We start from the raw sequence: 21,775 nt of genomic DNA, 5'->3' as shown, positions 1-21,775 counted from the left end.
CAGTTATATAAGATAGCATTTCTTTCTTCTGTTAAAAACAAAACCACAGCCCAAAATAATATTACTTAAGTTAAGGCCTCAAGTCGGTAAACCAAGACTTAATACCTACCTTCACTGCAGTTTCAACACTCGCCTTCCAGAAATGTAACCTTTAACCAGTCAACATGGGAATTTCCTGGTCAGCACAAGGAATTTACCAATGGACCCCTATTGCTCCCCTCATGAGGGCAACCTTGCCTAAATTCATGGATTCTTTGCTAATAATTTCCTTTTTTCTACTTTCTCTCTACCTTCAAAATCCTTTCTTTTTCTGTAGTCCTCTGAAGCTCCCTTCTGTTTGCTGCCAAATTGACAAATTGATTAATATAAATAATTAGATATTATAGTGTACTCAGTTGAATTTTTGTTATTTAACAGTTCTTTTTATTTTTCTGGCTTTTTTTGGTGAATTCCTTTGAACTAGAATATATTTCATTTTTATTCAGAAATAAATCCATTTCTATTCGAGGAAAAGATCATCAGAAAAAGTTGAAGAAAATAAAGAAGGTACAGAAGCAGATGAGTTGAGAAATATTTCCAAATATAAGAAATTAGATGGTAAAACAGAAAAATAAAAGAGGTCACAAAATCAGTATTGCAGCTCTACATTCTCTATTAACATTTTGAGATATTCTAACAAAAATTTCTAAGAACCATAGTTTCCATAAAAAACAATGTTTTGGAGACTTCTAAGACTGGGTAACATTTCTAAACAAGATTAGAACTGACACAGAATTACAAAATAAATATAATTATGACTTGGTTCTTGTTAACAGAAGAAACACTAGTCAGCAAGATTTCTTGCCCTTTTTTGCATACTTCATGAGTGTTATATTCTTACCCAACAAATGATGAGGCTTATAGAATAACTATAAAGTAATTTTAGTGACCTTGAACCACACAGTGTACCCATTTATAAACATTTTATAATTTGCTTCATTTCTTTGTGCAAGAAATGTTGCTGAATTACCAATATGTAGTTTGCTTTTAATGGCAAGATTTAATATGGAGAGAAAGATGTGGCAAATGCTGAACAATGGCAAATCATGAGCTAATTTTAAAAGAACAGAGATCTCAGCCCAGAGTCCAGGTGTTTGCAACACATATAGACCTTCCAATGGCTGGTCATTAAAAACTTAGGCACATGATTAAGGCTAAAACTTTGTCTTCAAGAGGAAGCTCCAGCCACATCTTCAGACAAGATGAAAAGAAACTCCTATACTGAACTACTTCAGAGTTCTAATTCATAATCACACATTCTGGAACCCAAACAGGAAGCAGAACTGATCCAGTGTTATTACTGTAGAGCAATGCTTCTTCAAAGATAACCCTGGAGCACTAAGTCAGTGTGGAACACAGACCTGCCTGTCAAGAAGCTCCTGACAGCTTATTCCAATAGGATTTCCAGACAGCCCACCATACTGCTCCTTAATGAATAAATAATTCCCTTTCAGGGGTTCTTGGGAAAGTAGCAAATTTTTAGAAAGAGCGCTGCAAATCAGAGATTGATTGTGCCTTTTACCAGAGAGTGGTTCTACTCAAATGAAATGACTACTTCTCCCTCTAGGCCACAGATCTGAACAGTCCAACCATCAGCAACTTGCAACCATCCAAGGAACCCACCCACAAGGAAGAGTAATGGAAATATCTATGAAGCAGAAAGGTGAATGTATCTTACTTGGCCACAGGTAAAAAAAAAAAAAAAAAGAAGAAAAAAGAAGATTTATCCAGGGGCAATCTGGTGAGGCTGCAATAAACAATCCATGATTCAGCAAGTTCACCTTCACCGTGCTCATTAAATTCTGCAGCAAAGTATAAAACACGATAACACATCTTGAGATATAAACGGTGGTAATGAGGTCTTGTGCTTTATGCTTATACTGCTTAAATTGGACGCATAGTATATTTCCCACATAGAAACACCAAGAAAAATTAACTGACACCTGTACTTTGAAAGTGCTATGATAACATAAGGGACAGTGGGATTGAATGAAATTGAGTGAAAATCACCAACTACTAGAGAAGGAAACAAGCTCAAGTTCTCATCCAACATATTCTATTCAAAGGAACCTCAGTGTTGTGTGTGTAGTGGGAGGAGAGGGGGAAATGGCTTTATCAAATATTTGGCTGCTGGCCTTAATAGTGCTTCATCTTCAAGCTGGGACCACTTCAACCCCATCTACAGATACAATCCTATTCTATCCTCCAGAATCAATGCCTGCCATAGGGAAGAAAGAAGGAGAAGGAGAAGGAGAAGGAGAAGGAGAAGGAGAAGGAGAAGGAGAAGGAGAAGGAGAAGAAGAAGGAAGGAAGGAAGGAAGGAAGGAAGGAAGGAAGGAAGGAAGAAAGAAAGAAAGAAAGAAAGAAAGAAAGAAAACCAAAAAGAAATTATGTATCATCACCTATGGTTCCACTCGGATCTTCTTTAGCAGAAAGAATTAATGAAGATGGAGCCTAACACTGAATCTCTGACCTAGTTGTGCTATCATGGACAAGGTCACTTTGGAACAAACATCCCTTTGTTTCCCTTTGCTGTATTTTTCATCATATATGAACTAGGAAAAACATACACAATTTTATGACACAAATGATTTATGAGGTAAATGAAAATAATGCATAAATTTCCAGCAAATTTTCTACTTATTCACTAATATAAAATTCTCCATTATATCTGCTATTCGAATGTCTCTGGAATTAGGATTCAAAATCAATACTAACAGGAAAGGTCTTTCTTCCCTGCCCTTTGTCTACCTGGGTTTCACCACCAGAGACTTTCTTCAATATTCCTCCTCTGACTGAGTCTTTCCCCATGACCTGCTTCTGGACTCTCATGAACATCTGCTCAAATTCTGTGGGAATCAATGTTCCCTGATTCTGGATTTCCCCAATCCCATTAGCCAAGAGTCAAAGTATCTTTGACTCTCATTTTATTTACACAGCAGGATCTACAGCACTGCTCAAGCCGAATGAGTTCTAAAGATTTCCTGGACTCTGATTACTAACTTCTTCTTCCTCTCTGACCTTAAGCGTGCTCAGGGAAGGGGGAACTCTTCCCAAGATTCAATAATTTTACTTACAGATGTAACCAAGGAAAAATGAGGCCCAGTATGTACCTTTTGATATCATGCTACTATAAGCCCATAGGCCTCAATAATAGAGTGATTAAGCTCTCAAAATCCCAGATGGATGCATGACTTCTTCTGCCATTTTCTTCACTGATTAAAGATGTAACAAGAAGCAAATACTATTAAAAAGAATGTCCAATAAAACTTCCTGCAGGATCCACTGCCTGCCCACAGGAACCAAAGGAATTTGTCAGGAAGAATCACACAACAGAGAAGTTTAGGATTATATATAACGACTTTAAAATTAAGAGATAAATGGGGAGCCTGGATGGCTTAGTGGGTTAAGTATCCGACCTCGGCTCAGATCATGATCTCACAGTTTGTGAGTTCGAGCCCCGCATCGGGCTCTGTGCTGACAGCTTAGAGCCTGGAGCCTGCTTCGAATTCTGTGTCTCCCTCTCTCTCTGTTCCTCCCCTGCTCATGCTCTCTCTCCTTCCAAGATAAAAAAAACACTAACAACTTTTTATAATTAAGAGATAAATTGGACATCCATATGTATCATGGGCAAAATTGTGAATGAATTATAGATCTAGGGGCACCTGAGCGGCTCAGTTGGTTAAGTATCCAGCTCTTGATTTCAGCTCAGGTCACTGTCTCACATTTCATGGGATTGAGCCTGGCATCGGGCTCTATGCCTACAGCTAGAGTCTGCTTGGGATCCACTCTCTCCCTCTCTTTCTGAACCTCCCTCACTCATGTTTTCTCTCTCTCTCAAAATAAATAAGTAAATTTTAAAAATAAATAAAATGAATTATAGATCTAAATATAAAGTCTAAAACTGTAAAACTTCTAGAAGAAAACATAGGAAAAATTCTTTGTGACCTTGGATTAGGCAGAGTTCTTTGCCTTTCTAGGCAAAAGAACATGAAACATAAAAGAAAAAAATTCATAAATTAGACTTTATCAAAAGACACTGACTTTATCAACAGATATTTTAATCAAAAAGGAAAATACAAAGAAAATATTTGAAAAACACATTCCTGATAAAGGACTGGTATGCAAAATTAATATTTAAAAACTCTCAAATCCCAGCAACAAGAACTCTAGCTTTGTGAGTAAACTGTTTGTTCAGCTATTTTGCCTATTAAAAAAAAAAAAGTTCTGTGGCACCTGGGTGGTTCAGTCAGTTAAGGACTGACTTCAGCTAAGGTCATGATATCATGGTTTGTGGGTTCAAGTCCAGCATCAGGCTCTGCACTGATAGCTCAGAGCCTGGGCCCTGCTTCAGATTCTACATCTCCCTCGCTCTCTCTCTGCCCCTCCTCTCCTGTGTGCTTGCTTGCTCTCTGTCTCAAAAATAAGTAAATAAACATTTTTTAAAATGTATTTTTTAAAAGTTCCTTAAAATAAATATTACTATATGTTAACTAAGTGGAATTTAAATAAAATTTTAAAAGGGGGGAGGGGCTATATGGTGGGGGTTTCTGAAGATGGTGGAATAGGAGGATCCCAAGCTCATCTTATCTCATGGGTGCACCAAGATAATAGCTAAATTAGTACAACTAACTCTGAAAATTACCTGAATGCTTGCAGAACAGCCTTTCCACAATTAATTGTAGGAGGAGGCCAAATTGAAAAAGGGTAAGAAGGTTGGGAGACAAGGTTGGGAGACAAGGTTGGAAATCAAACTCCCACTAAGACCAACCACAAAGATGAAGGACACAATAAAAATCAACAGTCTTGGGGCATCTGAGAGTTTCAGTCAGTTAAGCATCTGTCTATTGGTTTCAGCTCAAGTCATGATCTCCCAGTTCATGGGTTCAAGTCCCACATCAGGATCTATGCTGAAAGTGTGGAGTCTGCTCAAGATTCTCTCTCTCTCTCTCTCTCTCTCCCTCTGTCTCTGCCTCTCCCCCAATATCCCTCCCTCCTTCCCTCTCTCTCTAAATATATATATATATATATATATATATATATATATATATATAGTTTATAATTTTAATATATATGTATAAATTATAATATTTAAAATTTATATATATATTATTTATAACATATATATAATAAATTATTTTTAATTAAAATTAGAGGAGGAGCCAAGCTGGAGGAACAGCATGAAAGTTTTTGTGTGTCTTGTGTCCATGAAATACAGCCAGACCAACATTAAACCATCCTAGAAAACTGATCTGAGGATTAACACAACAATCTGCACAACCTGAACCACAGAATTAAGCAGGTATGGAGCATGAAGAGGTGACCTTGGGGAGAGAGAAGCTGTGGTGGGCAGGGAGCCACTTTTGCATGTGGAGAGAGGACAGAGATGGTAGAGGGTGGGGGGAAGAGTACAGATAAAGCACTCCTCCCCAAAAGCAGCTAAAGAGAAAGTGGAAACTTGGAAACAGCCACAGGGACTGAACTAAAATGGGAGAAAGGAGAAAGGAGAGGGTTTAAATTCCATTAAAACTGTAAACAGTGGGAGTGCAGAGACTGAAACTCCACAGCTCGATACCTGTCAGTGCTCTGGTGGGAAGGGCAAATCCCCAGGAGCAGAGTGGGGTCTGGGAGATTCTCGAGCCACATGGGGAGAAGCAGTTCCACTGCTGGAAGGACATTTGGTAGATGCTGTGAAGCCACCTGGACCCAGCAGACCCAAGAGAATGGCCACATTCCCTGGTGCTGCAACAAGGTTGTTGTGGGTGAAGCCTGGTGTCTGATGTGTGTTGTGATTTTCCATAATCCCTGAGGCACTGCTACTACACTGTCTCATAAACTTTTTCTGAGGCTGGAACCTGGCTGCAGTCTCTGGGCATCAACAGCAGCACAGTCCTGCAAGTGCTCCTGGGTGTGGCCAACACCCGGCCATTGATCAGTGAGACCCTCTGCAGAGGAGTGGAATGAGTCAAAGCTGCAGTCCCTCAGAAGTGAGGGGCCAGGGAAGGCAGCCGCATCTGAGACAAAACTCAGGAGGGAGGTGCTTTCTGGGGCTTGGTCATGGACAGTGTGGAAGCAGGGAGTGGACAGAAGTCCAAGACGAAGGACAGGTGTGTGATTGCTGATCAGGAACAGAGTTCCGATGCTAGAGACAGGGTAGCTGGGTGATGCCATTTTCACCACTCCCACACATGCACATAAGCATCTACAAGTGCCACAACAATCCACCCCAGTAGGCTAGCAGCACCATCTAGTGGAGGTTGGAGCCATTACACTAAGACCGCCCAACTGGACAAACTTGCTCTTTAAGAACACAAGTCTCACTGCCGCTTAGTATATGGACTACAGAGCACTTCATAGTTTGACTTCTAGGGGGAAATGAAGTAATTTCAGTCATATTTCAGTCTGTTAGCTGGCCCATCTATTCAATTTTCTTTCTTTTTTTTTCCTTTTTCATTTCTTTTCTTTTTCTTAAATACAGAAAGAGAAAAAAATTCAGATTTATTTTCAATTTTTACTAAAAATACTTTCAATTTTTTTCTACTACATTCTTTACTTTTGTGTAAATTTTTCCAATTCTATTTTACTTCCATCATTTCATTTTAGTCTAATTCAGTTTATTCATTTTTTCTAATTTTCAAATGATTTCCTTTTTTCCTCCTTTTTTTCCCTAATCTATCAAGCTACTTTCAACACCCAGACCAAAACACACCTAGGATCTAGCATCATTTGTTCAATTTGTGTGTGTGTGTGTGTGTGTGTGTGTGTGTGTGTGTGTGTTTAATTTTAGTATTATTTTAGTTTTACTTTTTTAATTTTATTTTTTTCTATCTCATTAATTCCTTTTCTCCCTTCAAAATGACTGAACAAAGGAATTCACCCCAAAAGAAAGAGCAGGAAGAAATGACAGCCAGGGAGTTAACCAACACAGATACAAGCAAGATGTCTGAACCAGAATTTAGAATCATGACAATAAGAATACTAGCTGGAGTTGAAAATGATTAGAATCCCTTTCTGTGAAGATAAAAGAAGTAAAAGCTAATCAGGATGAAATAAAAAAGGCTATAACTGAGCTGCAATCTCGAAGAGATGCAATGGCATCAAGGATGGATGAGGCAGAACAGAGAATCAGCGATATAGAGGACAAACTTTGGAGAATAGTGAAGCAGAAAAAAAGAGGGAGATTAAGGCAAAAGAGCATGATTTAAGAATTAGAGAAATCAGTGACTCATTAAAAAGGAACATCAGAATCATAGGGATCCCAGAAGAGGAAGAGAGAGAAATAGGGGTAGAAGGGTTATGTGGGCAAATCATAGCAGAAAACTTTCCTAACCTGGGGAAAGACAGACATCAAAATCCAGGAAGCACAGAGGACTCCCATTAGATTCAACAAAACTGACTATCAACAAGACATATCATAGTCAAATTCACAAAATACTCAGGCAAGGAGAGAATCATGAAAGCAGCATAGGAAAAAAGTCCTTAACCTACAAGGGAAGACAGATCAGGTTTGCAGCAGACCTATCCACAGAAACTTGGCAAGCCATAAAGGAGTGGCAGGATATATTCAATGTGCTGAATCATAAAAATATGCAGCCAGGAATTCTTTATCCAGCAAGGCTATCATTCAAAATATAAGGAGAGATAAAGAGTTTCCCACACAAACTAAAACTAAAGGAGTTTGTACCACTAAATCAGCCCTGAAAGAAATTTTAAGAGGGACTCTCTGAGGGGAGAAAATATGAACATATAAGTGAATAAATAAATAAATACCCCATGCAACAAAGATTAGAAAGGACCAGAGAACACCACCAGAAATTCCAACTCTACAAGCAACATAATGGCAATAAATTCATATCGTTCAGTACTCACTCTAAACATCAATGAACTCAGTGTTCCAACCAAAAGACATAGGATAACAGGATGGATAATAAAACAAAATCCATCTATATGCTGTTTACAAGAGACCCACCTTAGACCTAAAGACACCTTCAGATAGAAAGTAAAGGGATGGAGAACCACCTATCATGCTAATAGTCAACAAAAGAAAGCCAGAGTAGCCATACTTATATCACACAATCTAGACTTTAAAATAAAGACTTATCAATACATGAATAAGGGCATTATATCATCATTAAGGGGTCTATCCACCAAGAAGACCTAACAATTGTAACCATTTATGCACCAAATGTGGTAGTACACAAATATATAAATCAATTAATCACAAACATAAAGAAACTCATTGATAGTAATACCATAATAGTAGACTTCAACACCCCACTTACAGCAATGGACAGATCATCTAATCAAAAAATCAACAAGGAAACAATGGCTTTGAATGACACACTGGACCAGATGGACTTAACAGATATATTCAGAACATTTCATCCTAAAGCAGCGGAATATATATTCTCCAGTGCACATGGAACATTCTCCAGAATAGACCACATACTGGGACACAAACCAGCCCTCAGCAAATACAAAAAGATAGAGATCATACCGGGCATATTTTCAGGCCACAACGCTATGAAACTCAAAATCAACCACAAGGAAAAATTTGGAAAGGTAACAAATACTTGGAGACTGAAGAACATCCTACTGAAGAATGAATGAGCTAACCAAGAAGTTAAAGAGGAAATTAAAAAGTATATGGAAGTCAATGAAAATGATAACACCACAACCCAAAACCTCTGGGATGCAGCAAAGGCGGTCACAAGAGGAAAGTATATAGCAATCCAGGCCTTTCTAAAGAAGGAAGAAAGATCTCAGATACACAACCTAACCTTACACCTTAAAGAGCTGGAAAAATAACAGCAAATCAAACCCATAAACAGTAGAAGACAGGAAATAATAAAGATAAGAGCAGAAATGAATGCTATTGAAACAAACAAACAAACAACAGTAGAACGTATCAATGAAACCAGAAGCGGGTTCTTTGAAAGAATTAACAAAATTGATAAGCCATTAGCAAGTCTGATCAAAAAGAAAAAGGAAAGGACCCAAATAAATAAAATCAAGAATGAAAGTGGAGAGATTACAACCAACACAGCAGAAATAAGAACAGTAATAAGAGAATATTATGAGCAATTATATACCAATAAAGTGGGCAGGCTGGAAGAAATGGACAAATTCTAGAAACATATACGCTACCAAAACTGAAACAGGAAGAAATAGAAAATTTGAACAGACCCATAGCCAGTAAAGAAATCGAATTAGTAATAAAAAATGTTCCAAACAACAAGAGATCAGGGCCAAATGGCTTTCCGGGGGAATTCTACCAAACATGTAAGGAAGAGTTAACACCTATTTTCTTGAAGGTGTTCCAAAAAATAGAAATGGAAGGAAAACTTCCAAACTCTTTCTATGAGGCGAACATTACCTTTATTTCAAAACCAGACAGAGACCCCATTAGAAAGGGGAACTAGAGACCAATTTTCCTGATGAATATGGATGCAAAAATCCTCAACAAGTTATTAGCCAACCGGATCCAACAACACATTAAAAAAATTATTCACCAAGACCAAGTGGGATTTATACCTGGGATGCAGGGCTGGTTTAATATCCACCAAACAATTAACGTGATTCATCACATCAATAAAAAAAAGGACAAGAATCATAAAATCCTCTCAATAGATGCAGAGAAAGGATTTGACAAAATACAGCATCCTTTCTTGATAAAAACCCTCAAGAAAGTAGGGATAGAAGGATAATACCTCAAGACCATAAAAGCCATATATGAATGACCCAATGCTAATATCTGCCTCAATGGGGAGAATCTGAGAGCTTTCCACCTAAGGTCAGGGACAAGACAGGGATGTCCACTCTCACCACTGTCATTCAACATAGTATTGGAAGTCTTAGCTTCTGAAACCAGACAACACAAAGAAATAAAAGGCATCCAAATCGGCTAGGAGGAGGTCAAACTTTCACCTTTTGCAGATGACATGACACTTTATGTGGAAAACCCTAAAGATTCCACCAAAAAACTGCTAGAACTGATTCACAAATTCAGCAAAGTTGCAGGATATAAAATCAATACACAGAAATTGGTTGCATTCCTATACACCAACAATGAAGCAACAGAAGAAATCAAGGAATCAATCCCATTTACAGTTGCACAAAAAACCATAAAATACCTAGGAATCAATCTAACCAAAGAGGTGAAAAATCTATACAATGAAAACTATAGAAAGCTTATGAAAGAAATTGAAGAAGACACAGAAAAATGAAAAAAGATTCCATGCTCCTGGATATAAAGAACAAATATTGTTAAAATGTCTATACTACCCAAAGCAATCTACATATTCAATGCAATCCCTATGAAAATAACATGAGCATTCTTCACAGAGCTAGAACAAGCAATCCTAAAATTTGTATGGAACCAGAAAAGACCCCAAATAGCCAAAGCAATCTTGACAAAGAAAACCAAAGCAGGAGGCATCACAATCCCAGACTTCAAGCTACACTACAAAGCTGTAATCATCAAGACAGTATGGTACTGGCACAAGAACAGACACTCAGATCAATAGAACAGAATAGAGAACCCAGAAATGGACCCACAAATATATGGCCAACTAATCTTTGACAAAGCAGGAAAGAATATCCAGTGGGATAAAGACAGTCTCTTCAGCAAGTGGTGCTGGGAAAGCTGGACAGCAACATGTAGAAGAATGAACCTGGACCATTTTCTTACACCATACACAAAACTAAACTCAAAATGTATGAAATATCTAAATGTAAGACAGAAAGCCATCAAAATCCTCAAGGAGAAGCAGGCAAAAATCTCTTTCATCTTGGCTGCAGCAACTTCTTATTCAACACACCTCTGGAGGCAAGGGAAACAAAAGCAAAAATGAACTACTGGTACCTCATCAAAATAAAAAGCTTCTGCACAGCAAAGGAAACAATCAGCAAAACTAAAAGGCAACCGACAGAATGGGAGAAGATACTTGCAAACAACGTATCAGATAAAGGGTTAATACCCAAAATCTATAAAGAACTCATCAAACTCGACACCCAAAAAACAATTAATCCAGTGAAGAAATGGGAAAAAGACATGAATAGACAGTTCTCCAAAGAAGACATCCAGATGGCTAACTGACACATGAAAAAATGCTCAACATCACTCGTCATGAGGGAAATACAAATCAAAACCACAATGAGATACCACCTTACACCTGTCAGAATGGCTAACATTGATAACTCAGGGCACAACATATATTGGCGAGGATGCAGAGAAAGAGGATCTCTTTGGCATTGCTGGTGGGAATACAAGCTGGTACAGCCACCCTGGAAAACAGTATGGAGGTTCCTCAAAAAATTAAAAATAGAACTACCCCACGACCCAGCATTTGCACTACTAGGCATTTATCCAAGGGATACAGGTGTGCTGTTTCAAAGGGACACATGCACCCCAATATTTATAGCAGCACTATCAACAATAGCCAAAGTATGGAAAAAGCCCAAATGGCCATCGATGGATGAATGGATAAAGAAGACGTGGTGTGTGTGTGTGTGTGTGTGTGTGTGTATGGACACACACACATACACACACACACACACACACACACACCCCACGGAGTATTACTTGGCAATCAAAAAGAATGAAATCTTGCCATTTGCAATGACATGGATGGAACTGGAGGGTATTATGCAAGCGAAATTAGTCAGAGAAAGACAAAAATCATATGACTTCACTCATATGAGGACTTTAAGAGACAAAACAGATGAACATAAGGGAAGGGAAACAAAAATAATATAAAAACAGGGAGGGGGACAAAACATAAGAGACTCTTAATATATGGAGAAAAAACAGAGGGTTACTGGAGGGGTTGTGGGAGGGGAGATGGGCTAAATGGGTAAGGGGCATTAAGGAATATACTCCTGAAATCATTGTTGCACTATATGCTAACTAATTTGGATGTAAATTTTAAAAAAATTAAATTAAAAAAATAATAAATATAAAAAGTTAAAATTAAAATTAAAAAAATCAGCAAGCCTAGCTCCAGAAGAGCTGGAGGATGATAGGAAACTGAGCCCCCACCCTTAAAGAGACAGCATAACAATCCCACCAAAATATTAGGAACAACAATTTGAAAAGTGTCTGGGATACATGGGAAAGAGATTTATTTACAAATCTCAGAACATGCACTGAAGGGTCATGGATATTAAGAAGACTTCTCCAAGAACAAAAGAGCTGGTGGGCACTATTTCTTGCTCCAAAGGATACAGGTATGCTGGTTCAAAGAGGCACATGCACCCTAATATTTGTAGCAATGCTATTGACATTAGCCAAATTATGGAAAGAGCCCAAATGTCCATCGACTAATGAATTGATAAAGATGTAGTATATACATACAATAGAGTATTACTTGGCAATCAAAAAGAATGAAATCTTTGAAACAACATGGATGGAACTAGAGGGTATTATATTAAGAGAAATAAGTCAGAGAAAGACAAGTATCCTGTGATCTCACCCAGATGAGGAATTAAGATACAAAACAGATGAACATATGGGAAGAGAAGAAAAAGAATATAAAAAGGAGGGGGACAAAACATAAGAGACTCTTAAATATAGAGAACATACTGAGGGTTGCTGGAGGGGTTGTGGGTGGTGGGATGGGCTAAATGGGTAAGGCACATTAAGGAAGACACTTGTTGGGATGAGCACTGGGTGTTATACATAGGGGATGAATAGTTGAATTCTATTCCTGAAATCATTATTGCACTATATGTTAACTAACTTTGATGTAAATTCAAACATAAATAAATAAATAGATAAATTAATCAATTAATCAATTAAATTAAAAATAAACAAAAAATAGAAAAAATAAAAATTTGTGGCATTTCTATAAACTAATAATGAATTATCAGGAAGATAAATTAAGAAAACAATCCCATTTACAATTGTATCAAAAAGAATAAAATATCTAGGAATAAATTTAACCAAGGAGGTAAAAGACATGTACACTGAACCAGAAAAACTTGATGAAAGAAATGGAAGATGACACAAATAAATGGAAAGATAGTCAATGCTCAGAGATTGAAAAAATTAATATTGTTAAAAAGTCCATATTACCCAAAAACAATATAAGGAGTCAGTCCAAGCCCTTTAAAAATTCCAACGGCATTTTTCACAGAACTAGAACAAATAATCCTAAAATTTACATGAAACCACAAAAGACCCTGACTAGCCAAAACCATCTTAAGACAGAAGAACAAAGCTGGAGTTATCATGCTCCCTGGTTTAAAAGCACACCAGAAAGTTATATTAATTTTTAACTTATGGTATTGATATTTTAAAAAGACACAGATTGACAGAACAAAATTTGAAGCCCAGAATTAACCCCACACATATATGGATAATTAATTTGCAACAAAGGAACCAACAACATACGACGGGGAAAGGATAGTCTACTCAATAAGTGCTGATAAAATTGAACATCCACATGGAAAAGAAAGAAACAAGACCACTACTTTATACCATACATGAAAACTAACTTAAAATGGATTAAAAACTTTAATGGAAGACCTAAAACCATAAAATTCCTAGAAGAAAATATAGGCAGTAAGCTTCTTGACATCTGTCTTGGTAATAGTTTCATGGATCGGACCCCAAGGGCAAGGGAAACAAAAGCAAAATTGAACAAATGGGATCAAAATGAAAAGGCAACTTCCTGAATGGGAGGAGATTTTTGAAAAACATATCTGACAAGGGATTAATATCCAAACTTAACAAAAGACCATTGGGGAAGGGAAGGGGAAAAAATAGTTTCAAACAGAGAGGGAGGCAAACCATGAGACTCTTAAACACAGAGAATAAACTGAGGGTTGATGGGGGGTGGGCAGGGAGACAGGGGAAATGGATAATGGGCATTGAGGAGGGCACTTGTTGGGATGAGCACTAGGTATTTTATGTAAGCGATGAATCACGGAATCTACCCCCAAAACCAAAAGCACACCATATGCACTGTATATTAGCTAACTTGGCAATAAATTATTAATATATATATTTATATATTATAAATAATGCTTCTAAATATACTTATAAATATATAAAATAGGTATGTGTGTGTATATATATATATGTATGTATGTATATTTATACAGATGGCCAACAGGTATAGGAAAAGATATTCAATATCACTAATTATTAGAGAAATGTAAACTCAAACCATAATGAGCTATCACCTCATATCCATTAGAACGACTTTTTAAAAATTATTTGACACAGAGAGAGAGGCCAAGAGGGGCAGAGAGAGAACAAGAATCTTAAGCAGGCTCCATGTGAAGCGTGGAGGCTGACGCAGGGCTCAATCTCATGAGCCTGAGATCATGACCTCAACCAAAATCAAGAGTCAAAAGCTGAACCAAGTCACTCAGGTGATCCTAGAATGGGCTATTATCAAAATAAAAATAGTGGTGGAGAGTATATGGAGAAAAGGTAATCCTTGTTTATTGCTGGTGGGAATATAAATTGGTGCAGCTACTATTGAAAACAATATAGACATTCCTGTATGAGCACAGAACTATCATGTAATCCATTTATTCCACACCTGGATAATTATATGAAGAATACAAACATTCTGATTTGAAAAGATATATGTGCTCCTATGTTCATTGCAACATTGTTTACCATAGAAAAGAAATTGAAACAACCTAAATGTACATCAGTAGATGAATGGATAGAGATGACTGTATATATATTTATACACACACACACACACACACACACACACACACACACATAATGGAATACTTCCCATCATCTATAAAAAATAAAATCTTACCATTTACAATAGCATGGGTGTACCTTGAAAGTATGCTAACTGAAATAAGACAGATGAAGACAGACAAATGCCATATGATTTCACTCATATGCAGAATCTAAAAGAAACAATATAAGCAAACAAAACAAAAACAAAGTTAAAGATACAGAGAACAGATTGGTGGTAACTAGAGGTGACAGGGGTGGGAGGTGGGCACAGTGCATGAAGGGGATCAATTGTATACTGATGGATGGTACCTAGACTTTTAGTGGTCGTCACTGTGTAGTGCATACAAATGTTGAATTATCATGTTTTCCACCAAAAACAATATAATGTTACATGCCAATTTTGCCTCATTAGAAAAAAAGGAGGAGTAAAAGGAGGAAATCCTGGTGACAACGTGGATGATCCCTGGAGCAAGTATGCTAGGTGAGATAAGCTGTCACAGACAGAGGTTGCATGATACCACTTATATGAGGTATATAAAATAATCGAATGTATAGATGCAGAGAGTAGGATGGTAGTTGCCAGAGGCTTAAAGGAGAGAAAGTTAGGGAGTTGCTATTCAAGGTGTGTAAAGTTTTAATTATACAAGATGGTTAATTTCTAGATATCTGGCATATAACATCATGCATACAGTTTATAATACTCTATTGTATGTTTAAAATTTTGCTGAGATAGGGTAGATCTCATGTTCAGTATTCTTACCACAAGAAAAAATAAATTTAAACTACTAATAACTTATTGTTTTATTGTAGAGAGTGGGGGAGAAGGAGAGAGACAGAGACAGAGACAGAGAGAATGTTAAGCAGGCTTCATGCTCAGTGCAGAACACAACATGCAGTTCGATCCCAAAAATTTGGGATTATGACCCGTGCTGAAATGAAGAGTTGGACACAACCAACTGAGCCACCCAGGCGCCTCGAACATAATTTTTTTTTTAAAGGAATATGTTTGAGGGGCGCCTGGGGATCTCGCGGTATGCGAGTTCGAGCCCCGCATCGGGCTCTGTGCTGACCGCTCAGAGCCTGGAGCCTGTTTCGGATTCTGTGTGTCTCCCTCTCTCTCTGACCCTCCCCCGTTCATGCTCTATCTCTCTTTGTCTCAAAAATAAATAAGTGTTAAAAAAAATTAAAAAAAAAATAAAAGGAATATGTTTGAGTCCTTACAGAGTCAATTTCAATATGTGAAAGTGCTTCAGAGATTAAGAAGACAAACAAGAGTTAGAAAAATAGATTAGGGTGAAGGAATTCTTACAAAAGACCTTGTTATGTTATGACCTATTTACCAAGGTAATTAAAACATACTAGAAAAGAGATGTAAACACCCTGGAAGAAAAAAAGGTAAAATTGAGAAAAATCTTAAAAGAACCAAAAAATTAGGAAACCTATCTAAATGTAGTACACCTTCACTTTAATCCATTTTCTCCATTCCACATGAAGTTAAAGGTGAAAACAAAGCAAAACAAACAAACAAAATAACAATAGCTAACTGATCTTAAAGATAACCACAATCATGAAATCACAAGGGCAGTTTCGCTCAGGGCTCTGACCTAGGAATGTACTGAGGAAAAAGAAAAACCTCTTAATATAAACACACAATATTTTAAACATCCAGCAAAACCAAATGCATGTAGTTCATATGAAAATCAAGTCAAAGATAATTTCATCACAGATAAAATTTAAGAAAATCAGAGAGTAAGAGGAGGGAAGGGTTAAGATGGCAGAGAAGTAGGGGGACCCTGGGCTTTCCTTATCCCTCAGACACCGTTGTGTTGAGGTCTGACCACTAGGAACCCCAGGGAAATGAATCTGTGGACTGGCAGAAGGATCTCCACAGTTGGAAGGAGACAACTTGGCAGGTATGAGGTGCATGGGTGTGAATTGGGGAGAGAAAAATGGTGGTGCTGGGAAGGAAAGGGAAACTTTTCTGACGAGAGACAAAAAGAAAAGAGAGAAGAGTTGAGAAAGTGTAGCATTGAGTTAGCACAAGAGGAAAACCTCTCTACACCACAGACTAGGGACCAAGAAGTACGGAGTGTCCCAGTTCTTTTGCAAACAGCGTTTGGAGCTCAAATCCTGACGTTGTGAAAGTGTGTGACTTTCTCCAGAGTGGAGCGGTGGCACACACTCCTGGGGAGTAAAGAGCTGGTCCCAGAGTGCATAGTATTGTGTAGGGATCTCTGGGGCTCACTGGGAGATAACAGTCCCCTTTTTGGAGTACTTTTGGGAGAGGTTTTATTGCCTCCAAGAACAAAAGACCAAAGGTTCCAGCCAAAGGCATTTCATCAGCAGGGGACAGGTGCACACAGAGGGAATATAATCTTTGCTGCCTTTGGTGGTGCTACACCATAGATTCCATTCACTGTGCAGGTGTGGGACTGTTTCTCAGGGACAGAGAACTTCACACAGTGGAGAGGCTCTACTCTGGAAGAGGGGAGTGGATCCACATGGGCCAGGTCCTTTAAGACTTTGAGTTTTGAATGCCAGCTGTACGCCAAAGAAAAAATTCAGGAGAGTTGTGGCACATTGTGAGCTGACTGCCCTTGCTACTCTGTGAAGGCTGCCTGAACAGTGGGGGAATGCCAGATCCCCAGCCCAGGGACAAGAGATTGGGGTGGTGCCATTTCCCCAACACCAACACTGTGAGACTTCAGGGAGCAACACAGAAGCCCCCAATGGAGGCAGGACCCATTTACACCAAACCCTGACCCCCATGCCTGGCAACTGCTTATTTACTGGGGAAATACTGACTCTGAGCCAAAGCAACAGACCTCTCCTCCAGAACGAGCACATCGAACATGTCCCATGTACCAAATGCAACAAAAACTATAAGATACCTAGGAATAAACCAAACAAAAGAGGTAAAAGATCTGTACACTGAAAACTATAGAAATGTTATGAAAGAAATGGAAGAAGACAGAAAAAAATGGAAACACATTCCATGCTTATGGATTGGAAGGAAAAAATATCGTTAAACACCAATACTACCCAAAGCAATCTACACATTCAATGCAATCCCAAAAAAATAACACCAGTACCTTTCACAGAGCTAGAACAAACAATCCTAAAATTCGTATGGAACCACAAAAGACTCTAAAGAGCCCAAGCAATCCTGAAAAACAAAACAAAACCTGGAAGCATCACAATCCCAGACTTCAAGATGTATTGCAAAGCTGTAATCATCAAGACAGTATGGTATTGGCACAAAAACACACACTTAGATCAATGGAACAGAATAGAGAACCCAGAAATGGATCCACAAATGTATGGCCAACTAATCTTTGACAAAACAGGAAAGAGTATCCAATAGAAAAAAGACAGTCTCTTCAGCAAATAATGTTGTGAAAACTAGACAGCGACATGCAGAAGAATGAACCTGGACCATTTTCTTACACCAGACACAAAAATAAATTCAAAATGGATCAAAGACCTAAATGTGAGACAGGAAACCATCAAATTCCTAGAGGAGAAAACAGGCAGCAATATCTTTAACCTCAGCTGGAGCAACTTTTTATTAGACATGTCTCCAGAGGCAAGGGAAATAAAACCAAAAATGAACTATTGGGACCTCATCAAGATAAAAAGCTTCTGCACAGCAATGAAAACAATCAACAAAATTAAAAGGCAACCAACGAAATGGTAGAAGATATTTGCAAATGACACATCGGAAAAAGGGTTAGCATTCAAAATCTATAAAGAACTTATCAAACTTCACACCCCAAAAAAACCCTCAAATAACCCAATGAATATATGGGTGGAAAACATGAATAGACATTTCTCCAAAGACGACATCCAGATGGCTAACAGACACATGAAAAGATGCTCAACATCACTCATCATCAGGGAAATACAAATCAAAACCACCATGAGGTACCACCTCACATCAGTCAGAATGACTAAAATTAACAACACAGGAAATGACAGATGTTGGTGAGGATGCAGAGAAAGGGGAACCCTTTTGCACTGTTGTTGGGAATGCAAACTGGTGCAGCCACTCTGGAAAACAGTATGGAGAGTCCTCAAAAAATTAAAAATAAAATTACCCTATGACCCAGCAATTGCACTACTAGGTATTTATCCAAAGGATACAAAAATGCTGATTTGAAGGGGCACATGTGCCCCATTGTTTAAAGCAACACTATAAACAATAGCCAAATTATGGAAAGGACCCATGTGTCCATTGACTGATGAATGGATAAAGAAGATATGGCATGTGTGTGTGCGCACACACACACACACACACACACACACTGGAATACTACTCGGCAATCAGAAAGAATGAAATCTTGACATTTGCCACAATGTGGATAGAATTAGAATGCACTAGGCTAAGCAAAATAAGTCAGTCAGAGAAAGACAAATATATGATTTCACTCATATGTGGACTTTAAGAAAGAAAAGAAATGAACACAGGGGAAGGGAAGGAAAATAACATAAAAACAGAGAGGGAGCCAAACCATAAAAGACTCTTAAATACAGAGAACAAACTGAAGGTTGCTGGAGGCAAGGTGGGTTGGAGGATGGGCTAAATGGGTGATGGGCATTAAAAGGGCACTGGTTGGGATGAGCACTGGGTGTTATATGAAAGTGATGAATCACTGGGTTCTACTCCTGAAATCAATACTACACTTTATGTTAACTTGAATTTAAAAAAAAAAAATTTAAGAAAAAGAAAATCAGATAGTAAGAATTGAGCACAATGAGTTCAAAGAAACAAAGGCAGAAATTCAAGTCAGACAATGAAAGACAGTAACTCAGTATATAAGACAGAAAAGTAACGGTCTAAGAGCTCTGTCTAGGAATCTGGTAAGCAAAGTATTTGCTCCAGATGTAAAGGAACAGTCACAGGGTACCAACCATATAAAGAGTGGAGTTTGATGCTATGACCAAAACCTTCTGAGTAGGGTACTTGTGTCATTCTTGCCCAGGACTAGAACTTTTCATATTAGAACTGACCTGAGTGTATTAGTGCAAATGAATAGGCACAGTGAACTGGACAGAGTGCTGAGGAAGAGGAAAACGAGCCTTTTTTGAGCCACTGTTTAGACTTCTGCCAAACTTGAAAGGATAAAAAGAAATGTCTGCTTTCTGAGCCTTAACGGATATTTAAAATAAAGAGGTAATTCTATTCTTGAAATTCACTATTCTTACTTTTTTACACTGAGTTGGAATTCTTATAGACTTTACATTTTGGGCACATGAGAACCTCATCAACCTGCATTTAGTTGACCAACCTAGAGAATTCAGGATCAATTTAGGAATGATTAAAGATAAAGGGAAAACAAAAAAAGAATTGAGTGACCTACATATCATTTCAACTGGGGAAAAAAATAAAGAAAATTGATTTTAAGGACAACCTGTCTATTGTGCATTGTAGTCTAAAATGTAGAAATTGATTAGAAAATGACAATTTGATAACAAAAGAGAAGGGAAGTAATGTTCTTGCAATGAGGCCAGAGAAATGAACAGGAAAGCTGAAATGACATTAATCTCTGTCCAGGAGGTATTAAAAAAAAATCCTGCTAATTGCCTATCCACTATTGATTATCCCTTTCTTACAAGGGAACCACTATATTGTTGGGGTGACGTAGCAGAAAATAGACTGCACTATTATTTTCAGACATGTTATTTGAGGCTTATCACAAATGGCTGAAAGAAATAACCTTGTTTGGTGAGAGGCTTCCAGAAAGCTATCAAATATCCTTTCATGTAAATAAATGAATAAATAAATAAATAAATAAATCAAAAGCATATAAATAATAATTTGGGAATCAAATTTTATACAAAGCACCAGAAAATGTCTGTAACAACAGCAATAAGCTTGGCTAAAAATTAATTACTGTCCCAAATCTCCCAGAATCCCTTGCTAATATGGTCTGTGGTATATAAACACAGGTCATTGGGTGTGGCTTCTAGAAAAGTTCATTAAGCAGGCCTGACTCATCTAGAAGGCATGCATCTTTTCTTTTACCCTTTAATCCTTCTACAATTCAGATTTAATAGCTAGAGCCCCTTTGTGGTCATGGAATGATTTTTTTTTTTTTTTAAGTATTCTCTACACCCAGTGCAGGGTTCAAACTCACAACCACATCAAGAGCCACATGCTCTACCAACTAACTGAGCCAGCCAGGCACCGTGATCATGGAATGATCTTAAAAATGAAGCTACAAATCAATACAGAGAAACAAGAAGGTTGCTGATGAAATCATGGAGTCACACATCCAGTCCAAGACTGGCTAATTACAGCCTTCATACCACGCGAGAAGAAAGCAAGCTCTTATCTTCTTTAAACCATTGGTTTTCAAGATTTCTTCTATTAGCAGATGTTCACAATTCCCAATTGGCTGTCAGAGTTTGGTGGGGCTAATTGAACTAAGTAAGAGCATGGTTAGATTCTCATTCTTGCATATATTATAATAGGCCAAGTCACAAGCAAATGTCCTTTATAATGAAAAAGAAGTTGAAAGAACCCACCTGAACATGTGGAAGTTTTCCTTTTATTTAAGTCAAGGTAATTATATTAATAAAATGTACCGAATTTTTTCTGTCAATATAAACATATACTGCCAAATCCCCTCCTATACTTGAAAATGGGATTTGAGTGGCAGTCTGAGTTTTAGAATAAGCCAACCCAGCTTCAAAACCTGGCTTTAGACACCAGACAACAAAAGAAAAGCTACATAAATTGGATTCCACCAAAATTAAAACTTCTGTATAACAAAGGATACTATCAAGAGAATGAAAAGACAACCCACAGAGTAGGAAAAAAATAATTGCAATCATATACCTTCCTGGACCCTTACAGATGGAGTCTTTGAAAGCTCCTACCCAACTCAAAATGAGAATTTTGAAGCCTCAGCCCAACAGTGATGAGGAGACTGGAATAGTCTTAACTGCCATCATCTATGTTATGGGGTGAACTAGGAGTCAGCCACAGTCATGGGTTCCACTACTGCCATCCTGTGGGCC

This window comes from Panthera leo, chromosome B1, assembly GCF_018350215.1.
Source record: "Panthera leo isolate Ple1 chromosome B1, P.leo_Ple1_pat1.1, whole genome shotgun sequence".
In the NCBI taxonomy this organism is placed as follows: Eukaryota; Metazoa; Chordata; class Mammalia; order Carnivora; family Felidae; genus Panthera; species Panthera leo.
The sequence above is the reverse complement of the archived record's forward strand: the minus strand, read 5'-3'. Positions refer to the sequence as shown.